Source organism: Ammodytes marinus (assembly GCF_949987685.1).
Source record: "Ammodytes marinus genome assembly, chromosome: 12".
NCBI lineage: Eukaryota > Metazoa > Chordata > Actinopteri > Uranoscopiformes > Ammodytidae > Ammodytes > Ammodytes marinus.
This window is the reverse complement of record NC_137216.1, coordinates 14,585,177-14,597,508: the sequence shown is the minus strand read 5'-3', so window position 1 is coordinate 14,597,508 and position 12,332 is coordinate 14,585,177.

The window sequence follows — 12,332 nt, the reverse complement described above, 5'->3', positions numbered from 1 at the left end:
TTAAAAAAAAGGTTCTTGACAAGGAGTGGACGGACACACGTCTTCATGTTTACAAAAAATGTTTGAGAGCTTCTTGACCTTGACCACGATGAACTGTCAGCCAGCTATCCTCTGCAAGGTAATTCCTTGTTTTCGTTTTCTTATTCATCTAGGCCTAAGCTCTAGCTGGATCTGCTGTGGCGCTGAAGTCATGATTATAAATCCTGGGTAAACAGTGAGCACCAAAACAACAAATCTGGAGAATTATTGGGGTGGTACTACGAGGTCATGTGTGATTGGAGTCGGATGTAGTTCAGAGTCAGGTAATAAGTCCTGCCTTCAAAACTCCTTTCGCCAATCTGTCAAGCATTTCCCTCACAAGGTCAAGGATGAACTGACTGATGTCTGTGTGTGTGTGTGTGTGTGTGTGTGCAAGGAGGAGCCCTGACACAACAAACAAACAGCATGAATGAGGTGGGCAGAAGCAGTGAGGGTATAAGCTCTGCAGGCAGATGTGCTCTCTGAATGTTTTCAAAGTCTCCGTATTGCCTCACTTACTGTTCTGCAATTTCACAGCTCAGGGTGTGCAGACATGGTGGGAATAAATTAGACAGTCAATTGACCTTACTTTGTCTGCAGCCAACTTTAAAATGACTTGCACTCAATGAAAAATGAATAAAAAGAGGACCAAATATAAGGAAGTCAAGGAAGGTTTATAAGATGTATATTGCAGAAGTTGCAGGAGACGGACAGTTGCGGTACAACAACGGAACCATGCATTTATAGAATATTTCTGCGAGGATTTGCCGGAGCCTTGAACGTTATTTTTTTGGTTTAATTACTCTAAGGCTTTTTTCAAAAATCCAACAAAAGGTGGACAAAATAGATTTCAGATAGGATTCTGGATGTTACATATCTTTTCATACAGTTGGATTAAAAAAATAATAAAATAGATTTAATGCCAGGCTAGCCAGTGTTGGAAGTCATTTACCAGCAACCTGTGCTGAATAGAATGCTGAAACTCAAAATAAATTTGTTCTAATTCAGCCTGGCACATTCACACCACATTCTGCATGAGGGCATATCTGTGAATTAGCGATAAAATATCAGCAGACTAGTTTATGAGCTAACCAGACACACAGTATCAGAAATGACAATCCCACTTGTTCTGTTAACAGCTAAAGATAAATATGTATTAAGATAACTAAACAATGTTTTATACACCCTATGTACATATTGATCAAACTGACCTTTGTGGTTGCCCCCATTGGCATCATGGGTGCAGGGGAAAATCAATGTGTTCATAGAGAGGCTGAAAAACTGACCCGATATTGAATTGTAATCTAATCGTAAATCACAATCAGCCTCTGTTTACACTAAATTGTGAGTTGCTAAAACAACAGATGTAGCCGAGTTGTTATTGCACTGCAGCGGTCTGTTGAGCACTCTACTGTATATATCGACCTCTTGTTTTCAGATAATAGATTCAGTAAAAACCCTGGCGGGGCTTTGAGAGGTGTAATACAGGGGGTTGAGACGCTGTCAGTGACTGGGAAAAGTTGGTCACCCATGCAGGTGTTGCTACTGGGAATAAACCCTCAGTGGTTGTCCGTACGTCTCAAACTGAACACCGTGTTCCTTACATGTCCGAGCATGTATCACTATGGAATGTATTCAACGCCAGTATTTAATGCTATCCTTTGAGAATGGAACCAACAGATGTTTCTGCTGCTGCAAATGTGATGCGTAATTTAAAAACCAGCCACTGTTGCTTTTGCATTAGTCAAACAGCATAGAGTGCACAGAGAGTGATTTGGAATATGTATCGAATGTCTACTCAGAGACATCGGTCAAACGAGTCAACTCTTTTACCAGGGTTCTGCTATAAAGTGTCTAGTTCAGCTATGTAACAGGGGCGTCCGCGGGAATGGCTTGGGGTTTCACTGTATCTGATTGGTCACCGCTGTGATACAAGAGGCATCTATAGCCTCTGTGGCATTTCACTGTAGCACATCCTGTAAGAGATTTGTGATGTTGATTTGAAATTTAGCATGTTTTGACAATTCTATATTTTGTCCACACATGCTTATTTATGAATGTATCTTTTCTGGTACTGTGACTCTATTTCTGAATTTGTATGGTTTTCCTTTAGCCTGGTCCAACCAGACCATCGTACTTCATTTCATTTGTACAGAAGGTCTGGAACTGCTCTATTTGGCAAACGTTCACTCACTTGGAGGCGGGTGTCTGTTGAAGTTTAAAACTATTGGATCTGCCCAGTGCCACTCTGGATCAGCCAACCAATCGCATAACGTTTGGTCGGGACGTATGTCATGAGCCGGCTTCTGATGGTGTGTTCCAGTTGTACTGGAAACTCGGAAATTTCCGAGTTCTACATATTGTAGTCTATGGATCTACCTGGCAACGGTAACGTGGTAGAGCCCAACGTTTAGTTGTTTGGACGAGAAAGTTTGTAGGTGTCCATACTTTCGCGAGCAGATGCAGTGGAACACAGACAGGTCGGAACTCGGAACTACCAAGTCGGAAATCTCCGAGTTCCGAGAACAAAGGAACGCAGCATTCAACTGAAACTGGAGCGAGACTTCGACGTCATCGTTCTCAGCCACTTCCTCTGTTCGCTGATTGGACACTCAGACATTTGTTTGAGCAAAATCCCACAAATACGCCGCATCCCCAGACTGACTACAGAAGGGAAAATGAAATTTGGGCGGAAGTAGGTGGGCGGGCGCAGCCAGGCTAGTTTTCCTTTGTATGTAGCCTACTTTTGGAGGTAAAAAGCTGTACACTACATTTGTTAGATGCCACCTGTTTGTGTAGTGATTAGTAGGTATCTTTTTATTGACACAATTGATACAGAAATGTAAGTAGCCATGAGATAATCTAATGTCAATGATTAGTGGAACTAGTGGAAACCAAAAAATTGTAAAAGAATGTTTTTCCGACTTAATGCCACCCCGGCTTAGTCAGTACTTTATTCAACCCTTGTGTGGTGTTCATAGTATTGTCACACAGCCAGTGTTCGTGGGTCTGGTGGACCCGCTGCATTTTTGGGGTTTTTAATTCAACACAATCTAACATTTTATCTTAAAAAACATATGTTTATTTAATCCCAATAACAAGCAATATAAACAGCATATACGGTTAATATTCACCCTTTACCTTTGTTAGATCACAATTATGAATTAAAGTACCACTTGTTTTTTGTCTGTTTTTAAATAAAATTGAATAAATAAAGAAAGAAAAACAATTATAATCCATATATGAGGGGAATACATTCAACACATTTACAAATGAAGCAAGGTTTTTCATAACTATGGATTTTAATTTATTATTATTTGAAATGTAACCCATTCAGGTCAGTTAACACTACAAAGCTAAGGGCTGGTCCTCGGGCTGGCTGCTGAAGGCTGGTCCTGTGTCTTCATTTTGGAACTAGCTGATGCTCAATCTCATCCTCTTCTTCAAAGTCACTGTCAGACTCTGAATTTCAGAAATTATCCTCACTGTGATCTCATCTCTGCTTTATGCAGATGATGTGGTCCTGATGACATCATCGGTCTGTGACCTTCAGCTCTCACTAGATTGGTTCACAGCCGAGTGTGAATCGGTTGGGATGAGGATCAGCACACATGCATCTGAGGCCATGGTTCTCAGTAGGAAACCAATGGATTGTCTACTCCAGATAGGGGTCTTGTTTGCGATTGAGGGGGAAATCGATCCTGAGTTTCACCGGAGAATCGGAGCAGTGGGGACGGTATTGCACTCACTTTACCGCAACGTTGTGACGAAAAGAGAGTTGAGTCGGAAGGCAAAGCTCTTGATCTACCGGTGGATCTTTGTTCCTACTCTCACCTATGGTCATGAAGGCTGGGTCATGACCCAAAGAACTAGATTGTGCGGGTACAAGTGGCCAAAATGGATTTTCTCAGGAGGGTGGCTGGTGTCTCCCTTGGAGATAGGGTGACAAATTCAGTAATCCTGAGAGATTTGTAGTTGAGACAATACTCCTATGTGTAGAAAGAAGCAGTTTATGATGTATTATGATCATGAGAGAGTGAGTGATCCTCACATTCAAAAACTTCTCTCTCTCTTCCAAAACCTACAATTTTTACACTTGTATTATCCCCGGGTCCAGTTGACCCGAACATCCTGTATGTAATATAAATGTGTAGGGGGGTGTACAGTGTGTGTTCATTTATATTTCTTTCCGATATATGTTCTTAACAGTAAATGAGTCTCAGTTTGAAATTATAATAAATAGTATAATTATATTTATTTTCTTTTGATAAAACATTAAAACGGGTCCCACAGACCCGAACACCACACAATGGTTAAGCTAAGCCATGTCAGTAAAACAACAACTTAAAAATATGTGGACATGCCTCGCTATAAAATATATTTTAAGGAATCTGTATTTAGACAAAATGGAGGGAAAACTCTAAAGCAACAAAAAAGTGCTCCGAGGAACTTTCAGTTTGTGTTAATTCTTGCAGCCCCTTTGGACAAAAGCGGTAGTGTTTTTACTACGCCAGCTGTTGTTCCCGGGTGAGCGTACCCATGACAAAGGCATTTCGTAAAACTATGTAACAATATAATTATTTGCGCTGATGGTCTCATTTGCTGTTACATGTAATTTATGAGGAGGATTATTTAAAGGTTCCTCATAGCACCTTTGAAGACAAGTTGATAAGATAGTAAAGGTACTGTATCACTGTCTAAGATTGTACAATTTCAACAACCATTCATTTAGCAACACTATGCAACATGTTAGGCATATGTTAAAATGTGACATGATGACAGACTAAAAAGATGAACCTGGTGAACATTATTGCTATAAATCTGATTTTAGCATTGCCATTGTATCCATGTTAGCATCTAACAACTTCAGCTTCACAGATCAGCTAGCATGACTGTATATAGTCTTGTTTGAAAGAAACAACTTAAATGATTAGGCTTATCACTTACTGTTAACTGATACAGAGGTAAGGCCTGAGGCTGCCTTTAATGACATTGTTTAACAAATCCTCATAGTACGCTAGCCCCCAAGAGTAGTAGCAACAAAGCTGCAAAGTGACTTGTACTTTCACAACAATGTTACATAAACACATGTTCCTGTAAACTGTTGGAACAAATTAATAACCAATTATGACATTTCATCTCAGGAGAACAGTCTCCAAATGTTAGTACAGTATCTTCAAAGGATTTCAAGCTTTAAATTGATAAAGCATCTATACGATGCACCACTGAGTACAAACTGCCTGCGGCAAAGTGATGCTAAAATATACTGTATGAGCTACAGTAAGGCTGGCATGCCCAAAATATACTTTCAGTTTATACATGAACTGACTAAAAGCCAAACAAGGGGCAATTAGTGCTGGATAGTTTTTTGTTTTCTTTTAACAGCCAACTACTGCAATGCTTTGGCTTAAATGTTTTGAAGGCATCAAAACAAATCAAATGTGCTTAATGTTAGCTACAATTTGGGTTGCTCACTGTTACCTGTCAAAACTCTACATCCGTATCGTTTACATGTTTAATGCATCCAAAGCTCTCTTTTATCCTTTGAAATGCCTCGCCGATGTGCGTGCAAAACTATAAGTGCACAGAGCACAGCCGTTGTGGAGTCCTGGGTGATTAAAGCAGTCACACCATAGGCCAAACTGGGCTGGCTTTGTCTATACAGAAATTCTCAGCGGTCATTGAATAAACAGAGGATTGGCCAGCCTTGATCAGCAACAATATCACTGGTTGCAAATAAATTAAAAAAAAACACCAGCATAAAATATTTTGTATCTGCAGCTTAAATAACAACCCACCCTCCACCTACACACATATGCAAGCAAACTAACAAACATAGCCTCATCTTATCAGTTACCATCACCAAACACCCACATACAGTGTTAAACTGTTTGGCTCGAGAGTGTATTTTTTAAGATCGTTTCAATGTTGATTTTTTTTTAATGATTGGATTTGTAGCACATGCATTATGCGGACATGTCGGGTGCTTTCCCACACTGAAAGATAATCTATTGGTCTGAAACAGGAAATATGTTCTTTAAACCAGCTTCAGATTTTGGTACATGATCATTTACAAAAAAGGACTATGGCCTTGACAGAACACACAACAATGTAATATTGACTGTGTTGTTGAAATCCTGCCCCATTGTTGGCACTGCAGGCCAAAAGAAGGACACCCCTTTAAAAAAACTGCTTCCATCCAACAGTTTTATACACAATCAACCAAGGGGGGTTGATATGCTTGCCCAACACTTTGAAGGTTCTACATAACCTGTTCTTGAGTATGAGTTGTTATTACAGCAGTCCGGACAATACCTCTATCAGTCCTGCACAGTTAGAAAATAGAACGTTTGATAGACCACCAGTGCCCTCTGTCAGCCTCAACCAGGATATCACACATACAATGTTTTTATTCTGTAAGTGGATTTGTCATCTTTGTGTTGGGGCAGATATGCTGTTGCTCTCTTTATTGGAGTTGCATTTTACCTAGTTATATGATAAGGTGAAAGTTACCTTACATAATTAAGGCACTAAATGCTATTTACTGATGTAGTAAAACTATTTTAAAAAACATGTAACGTGGTTCAACCTAAATTAAGGTTAGATATTGAAAGTGTGATACAAAATAAAGAATTTCACTCCTCTGTCTCAATTTGTACATTGTGTTTAATGTATGCCGCACGTCAATCAGAATTTTCAGTGAACAAAAGACAAGATGTTTCTCAGCATGCATTTCGTCCTTTGTCTGGCATCACTGAAACCACACTCAACTGAATTATTCTGATCTTTTAACATGTGTGTTTTAATGACGCAGTTTGTTATGCTAAAATAAATATAATTATTGCAGGAGAATTTGCACTTGTAGATATCAGGATGTGAGAATTTACCAAATAGTCATGCAAAATATAACAAACCTGTGGGTGAAGAGGCAATAGGCTCATTTTGAGGTGAAAGGGTCCTGAGGCAGTTATTAGTCTTTGTTCGTGTGTGAAACTGAAAATGTATTGTGGGAAGGGAACCAAGCGCACTGCATCCTCAGACATGTTGATATCTGTATCTACTCTACACCACACCAGACATTTTCCATTCTGGGTCCCTCTATGTTATATTTTCTATGAGATACATAGAAAAAATGCTTCAACTCTGTATGCTAACCTGAAACCTAGCACACATTACTCACTGCCACACCTTCCTTTTGAACCAAGGCAAGTTGTATTACTAATACAATTGTTATCTCTAATATGTGAATACAAAAGCCAACTGCACTCTGTGAAGAAAATAGTTATTGCATGGTCTAATGTTGTGTCTCAAGTTGTGTTGCTGGAATTAAAGGCAGATTATGCATATTCCTGCAAAGGTCCCTAGGACCTTTACTGCATGTCATCCCCCTCTCTCTCCCCATGTCCACTTTGTCACTATACTTCAAACTGTCAAATAAAGGTTAAAACACCTAAAAAAAGACATGCCCAAAAAGTATTTTACTGGACTGTATTATAGTGATATTTAGTGTAAAACTAGATCGCATAACATTAGATAAATCAATCTCAATTACATGTATGAATACTGTAACCAAATGAGAATAACTAGTAACTTGCATGGGGAAAGTTGAAAAAAAAAGTAATGGTGGAACGTTATATTAACAAATATTTTCATGGTGGAACTTCTGACAGGTCAACGCTAAAGATGCATTTAATTTCCATTTAAAGCCAGGGCTCTGACATCGTACATTCTAACTTACACCTAAATAAAATGGAGTCATCATTAATGTTGTTAGCTATACCTGTACCTACTTTATATACATTAGTGTTCGTTTATACTACAAAGTCCCTATGATGCGTTTTTTAGGTTAAAGGTGATTTCTGTTTGATCACACTGAGTGACTGTGTTTCAATTGTAAAAGTCATCCAATGCATTTGCCTTGAACTAAAAGGTAAAATAGAGTATAATCTCCCTCTCTCATTGTTATATGTAAATGTTCAAGTGATATCTCAGAGAAATGCAACATGCCGATAAGTATTAGATCTAAATGGTAAAAAAAACTATCAAAAACAATTACATTATATTGGAAGAAAATATCCTCTGGAAAAGTTCCTCTTTTTCACTACAGGGTGGCAGACCTGTTTTGCCGTTCATAGTACTCAAGTTGGGCTGATACACCTTAAGCATTCATTTCCACACAGTTTCTGTGTGGATGTTCTATTTTAAGTTGAACTCAGTTACAGTTTAGACGTTTTTCAGTGTTGGTATCGGTGGTGTGAGTGGGTGGGTGTATGGTTTATGAGATGAGAGAGAGAGAGAGAGAGAGAGATAATAATCAGATAACTTTTACTCAAAACTTGTTCAAACGCTTCAACAGTGTCATGATTGCTTCACTGTTTATACAGGATGTATTTCTGGAGTATTCAAGCTGCCAACAATCTTGAGTGCCATATCTTATTGTGTTCACTTAAAGACGGGGTCAGCTATTCTGGAGAATGCTTGTTGACAAAATATATATTTTTTCAAATCAGTGGATATCTCCTCATCTTCTACCTGTGTACTTGTGTGTACACTAAAATCCAGTGTTAATACACAGCCTAGGGCTCTGTAAACGGGTATGTAAACAAAGGGAATGTAAACAAAGGGGGCCCATATTAGCAAGCAACATGCCTGTTTACAGAGCGTAAGCTATGTATTTACACATTTGTTTCAGCACACACACAGTATGGATGGATTGATTGTGGGGAGATATACACTGATTTTGACAAAAACTGATTTTGTTAACAACATTCTCCAGAATCGCAGACACCAAACTGTGTTCATAGTTGTGCAACCATGTCCTGTGTTTATATTTTTTTTTGAGAAGTTGTGGAAGCCGACCTGGTAGTGTAATTTTAAAAAAACTTAAAAGGTTGAATCATTGTTCACCTCACAGACACCAGGGGGAACCACTACACAACATAATGACAGCTGATCAATGACATGTGGTTGAGGTGACACAGAGGAGAAGAAGATAAAGAAGATGAAATCAGTTAAGATATGATTTTTAAGATGACTCCAAAGTCTAAGTTATAGTTTGGTTGCAAAATAAAACTGCATTCAACACACTACATCGAAAAGTAACTGATGTTATCCCTCTTTTCCCCACAGGAGGGACCTGCTGTGAAAGAGAAGAGATCTGCAGTTATGCTTAAAAAGAGCAGCACTACTTGACAACACACAAGAGAAGGAGAAAAAAACATGAAAACATGCAGTCATTTATAAATGATAGATTCCTACTGTTTGGATTAATACAAATCATGTGACTGAATTCAACTGCTTAAACTGGCTCTGCTAGTGTAGATAAATGACATTAACCTAATCCACTTAGTACATGTGGGCACATTTGATTATTATGTATGATCCCAAAATGGGTAGAATGACTTTGACCATTGTACTGTGTCTGCAGCAAACAAGAACACCGCAAGATAAATAGCTACAGAAAGAAAGCTGAAACCACCGAGGAACCTTGAAGATGTGATTTTTTTTTCTTCTATAAGGCAACGAAAAACGATGTAGTAAAGAAAAATGGTTCTTGAGGTAAGATATTGTGGGGTTACTGAGGTCTTCCCCTTTATCAATTTCTATTTAATTCAATTTCCTAGACACACTCACACACTGTTGCCCTGGTTAATGCAGTTTACAATGATATGCATTTAAAAAAAACTTTGTTCAGTCAAGTGGAATGTTCACAAGATGAGTATTTGGGATAAAATGCTTTTTTTCCAAATAAACATGTATTTTTTTTGGTTGAGGCTTTGTGCGGGGCAAAGCATTTAAACACAAATAAAAGTATCCTGTCAAAAAAAAGACAAAAGAGACATTTCTATGTACTGTGATCTTTGAGGTATAAATAATGTATTATGTATTATCCTATTTGCCTTTTTTATTATTACAGAACAAGACAGTTTAGCCACTTTTTACACTTTAGGTAAATGAGGTCTGGCAAGACATCATTTAAATATACAATATTTTACTCTGCTATGTTTCCACAAGGATATTATGTAAATAAGATTAAGGTCCCCTAAACATGAATGGAAATCCGTTAAGCAGAACTTTACTTTGGCTTCTTTCCTAAACCGTTTATCATCTCTCACTAAGACTTAAACTTATCTTGTGACGAAGGGGCCCGAACCCTTTGGTTGCGTAACACTGTAAACAACTACCAAACTGAATATACCAGGAATAGTTCAACATTATTCAAGCTTGTTCCCCACTCCCTGATTTAAGACAAGCGGATGGAAATCATTCCGTTAACTTTGAAGAAGACATGGGCAAAGGTCTCACATCTATAATTAGCTAATCACAAATACTGGCAGTCAATGGGAAGTGTCAACCTGCCTCCGACGACAGTCAGACGAACTTTACAAAATCACCTAAGTCATGGGTGCTTGTTGTGACTTGTTTATTTTGAAACTTTTTGTTTTTTTAGCATAAAAGTTCATAGTGTGATTGACTAACAGTATTTGAGCTAAGCTAATTAGCGATATGCAACTTTTTCCCAATCTCTTTTTCAAAATGCACGTTTAAGCTGGGGTATATGATTTGGGGAGAAAATGGCAGTTGGGATAGAGATTTGAATCCAAATACCTCAACCGCTCCACTTGTTCTCTTTGGTCCCTCCCCTATGGTCCCTCCCTGACACGCTCTACACCAACAACGTCGGCCAAATGAATGGACAGTCCCAACAGCCAATAAGAACAGAGAATTGGAGCCTCGCTCTGATTGGTCAAAGTGTACAGCTCATGTTAACTTTGACCAATCAGAAATCATATACCCCAGCTTTAAGTTAAAGGAATGGTTTCATTTGCCTTGTCTTGAACTTGAGAAAGAGGAAAAAAGCTAAAAATAGAAAGAAAGAAAAATTAACTATTCCTTTAAAGCCTCAACTGCGACCAGCCACACAATCCATGTCATAGTTTTTTTCATATTTAGTTTTGAAGGGAAACATTGGAAATAGTTTGCTGTAACAATAATTATAGATATTTTAACAACATGTAGCATACACTGCAGTTGGACCCAGAACGATGAAAAAAAAGTAAACCCAATTTCAACTAGATACAAGGGTTTAAGGCCAGAGAGAAGAATACAATTCTATATGAAGTGTGAACTGTCTCAGATCTCAACTGCTGCTTAAAAATGCTAAAACAGTTTCAGGGGAAAGTTAAATACAATGCAGTCAATACAATCCAGTTGTTTGTGGTATTTTCAGTTGAACTTCCCAGTCAAGGTTTCTCTCAGCCCTGCTATACTGAACTCTGGACAGCGATATCACTTTGTATTTATACATTTATTCCTGTGTTTGAACTGCTTTGGTGTGTATGTCTCTAAGGTGTTTGAGGTTCCTGACTCAAGTGGGGCATCCAACAAAATCTGGAAAACCTGGGTCAAGTACTCCATAGGAGAAACAGCATCAGCCTTTGTGGTTGGTGTGAAAAGTGAAACGCTCTCCCTTGCCTGTGGTTGAAACCACTTATTGGTTTGGCTTGGCTTTTGTTTTAATGCTTAAAAATGCCCATATATACAGTTTATATAGATATATATAGTTAGCTACATTAAATAAGTAATTGGATCACCGGAGGTGCAGCATGATTTGCAGTAAGGTATTGTTATGTGGGACCTAACTCTAACTAAGAAATGAGATACAATAGAATATGCAGAATGGCTAAAACGTAGGACATATGCTGCTATAGTACTTTTAAAATTATTGTTTTATTATTTTATTTCAGCAGCCTCTTTATAACCATTATAATCACTATGGCAACATATTGTTTCTGTTATAGTACATACCATAAGTATCATCATAATTATTGTCATCATTGTAACTAACCTCAGAATTCAACACTTGAGTACACTAGTATGTGCCAATTTGAGCTTTTCACAGATAGGCCTACAGCTGTTGAAAGCTGGTAAGAAACAAACAAACAAACAAACAAACATACAGGTACATTAGAGTATTGCAACATGTATGTGTAAAGTAGTTTTGGAACAGTGTAGCCATTGATAGCCTCAAAAACAATCTCAACCTGAAAAGATTCATTGTGCTTTTCAGTACATATTTGGGATATAATTTGTCAAACAATTGCATGTATCAAAACGTAGAAAACCACAAAAAAAACACCTCACAAACTAAATATTGATTTAGACATTGAACTTTGACCAAAAAAAAATACATCACAAGGTGTATTAATTAATTAATTATTTTGAAAAAGGGGTATTTGTGTCAAAGATCAACAGCAGTTCAACAATATGAGGTAGCCTATATAAAATAAAATATAAAAAGGGCATATGATCTG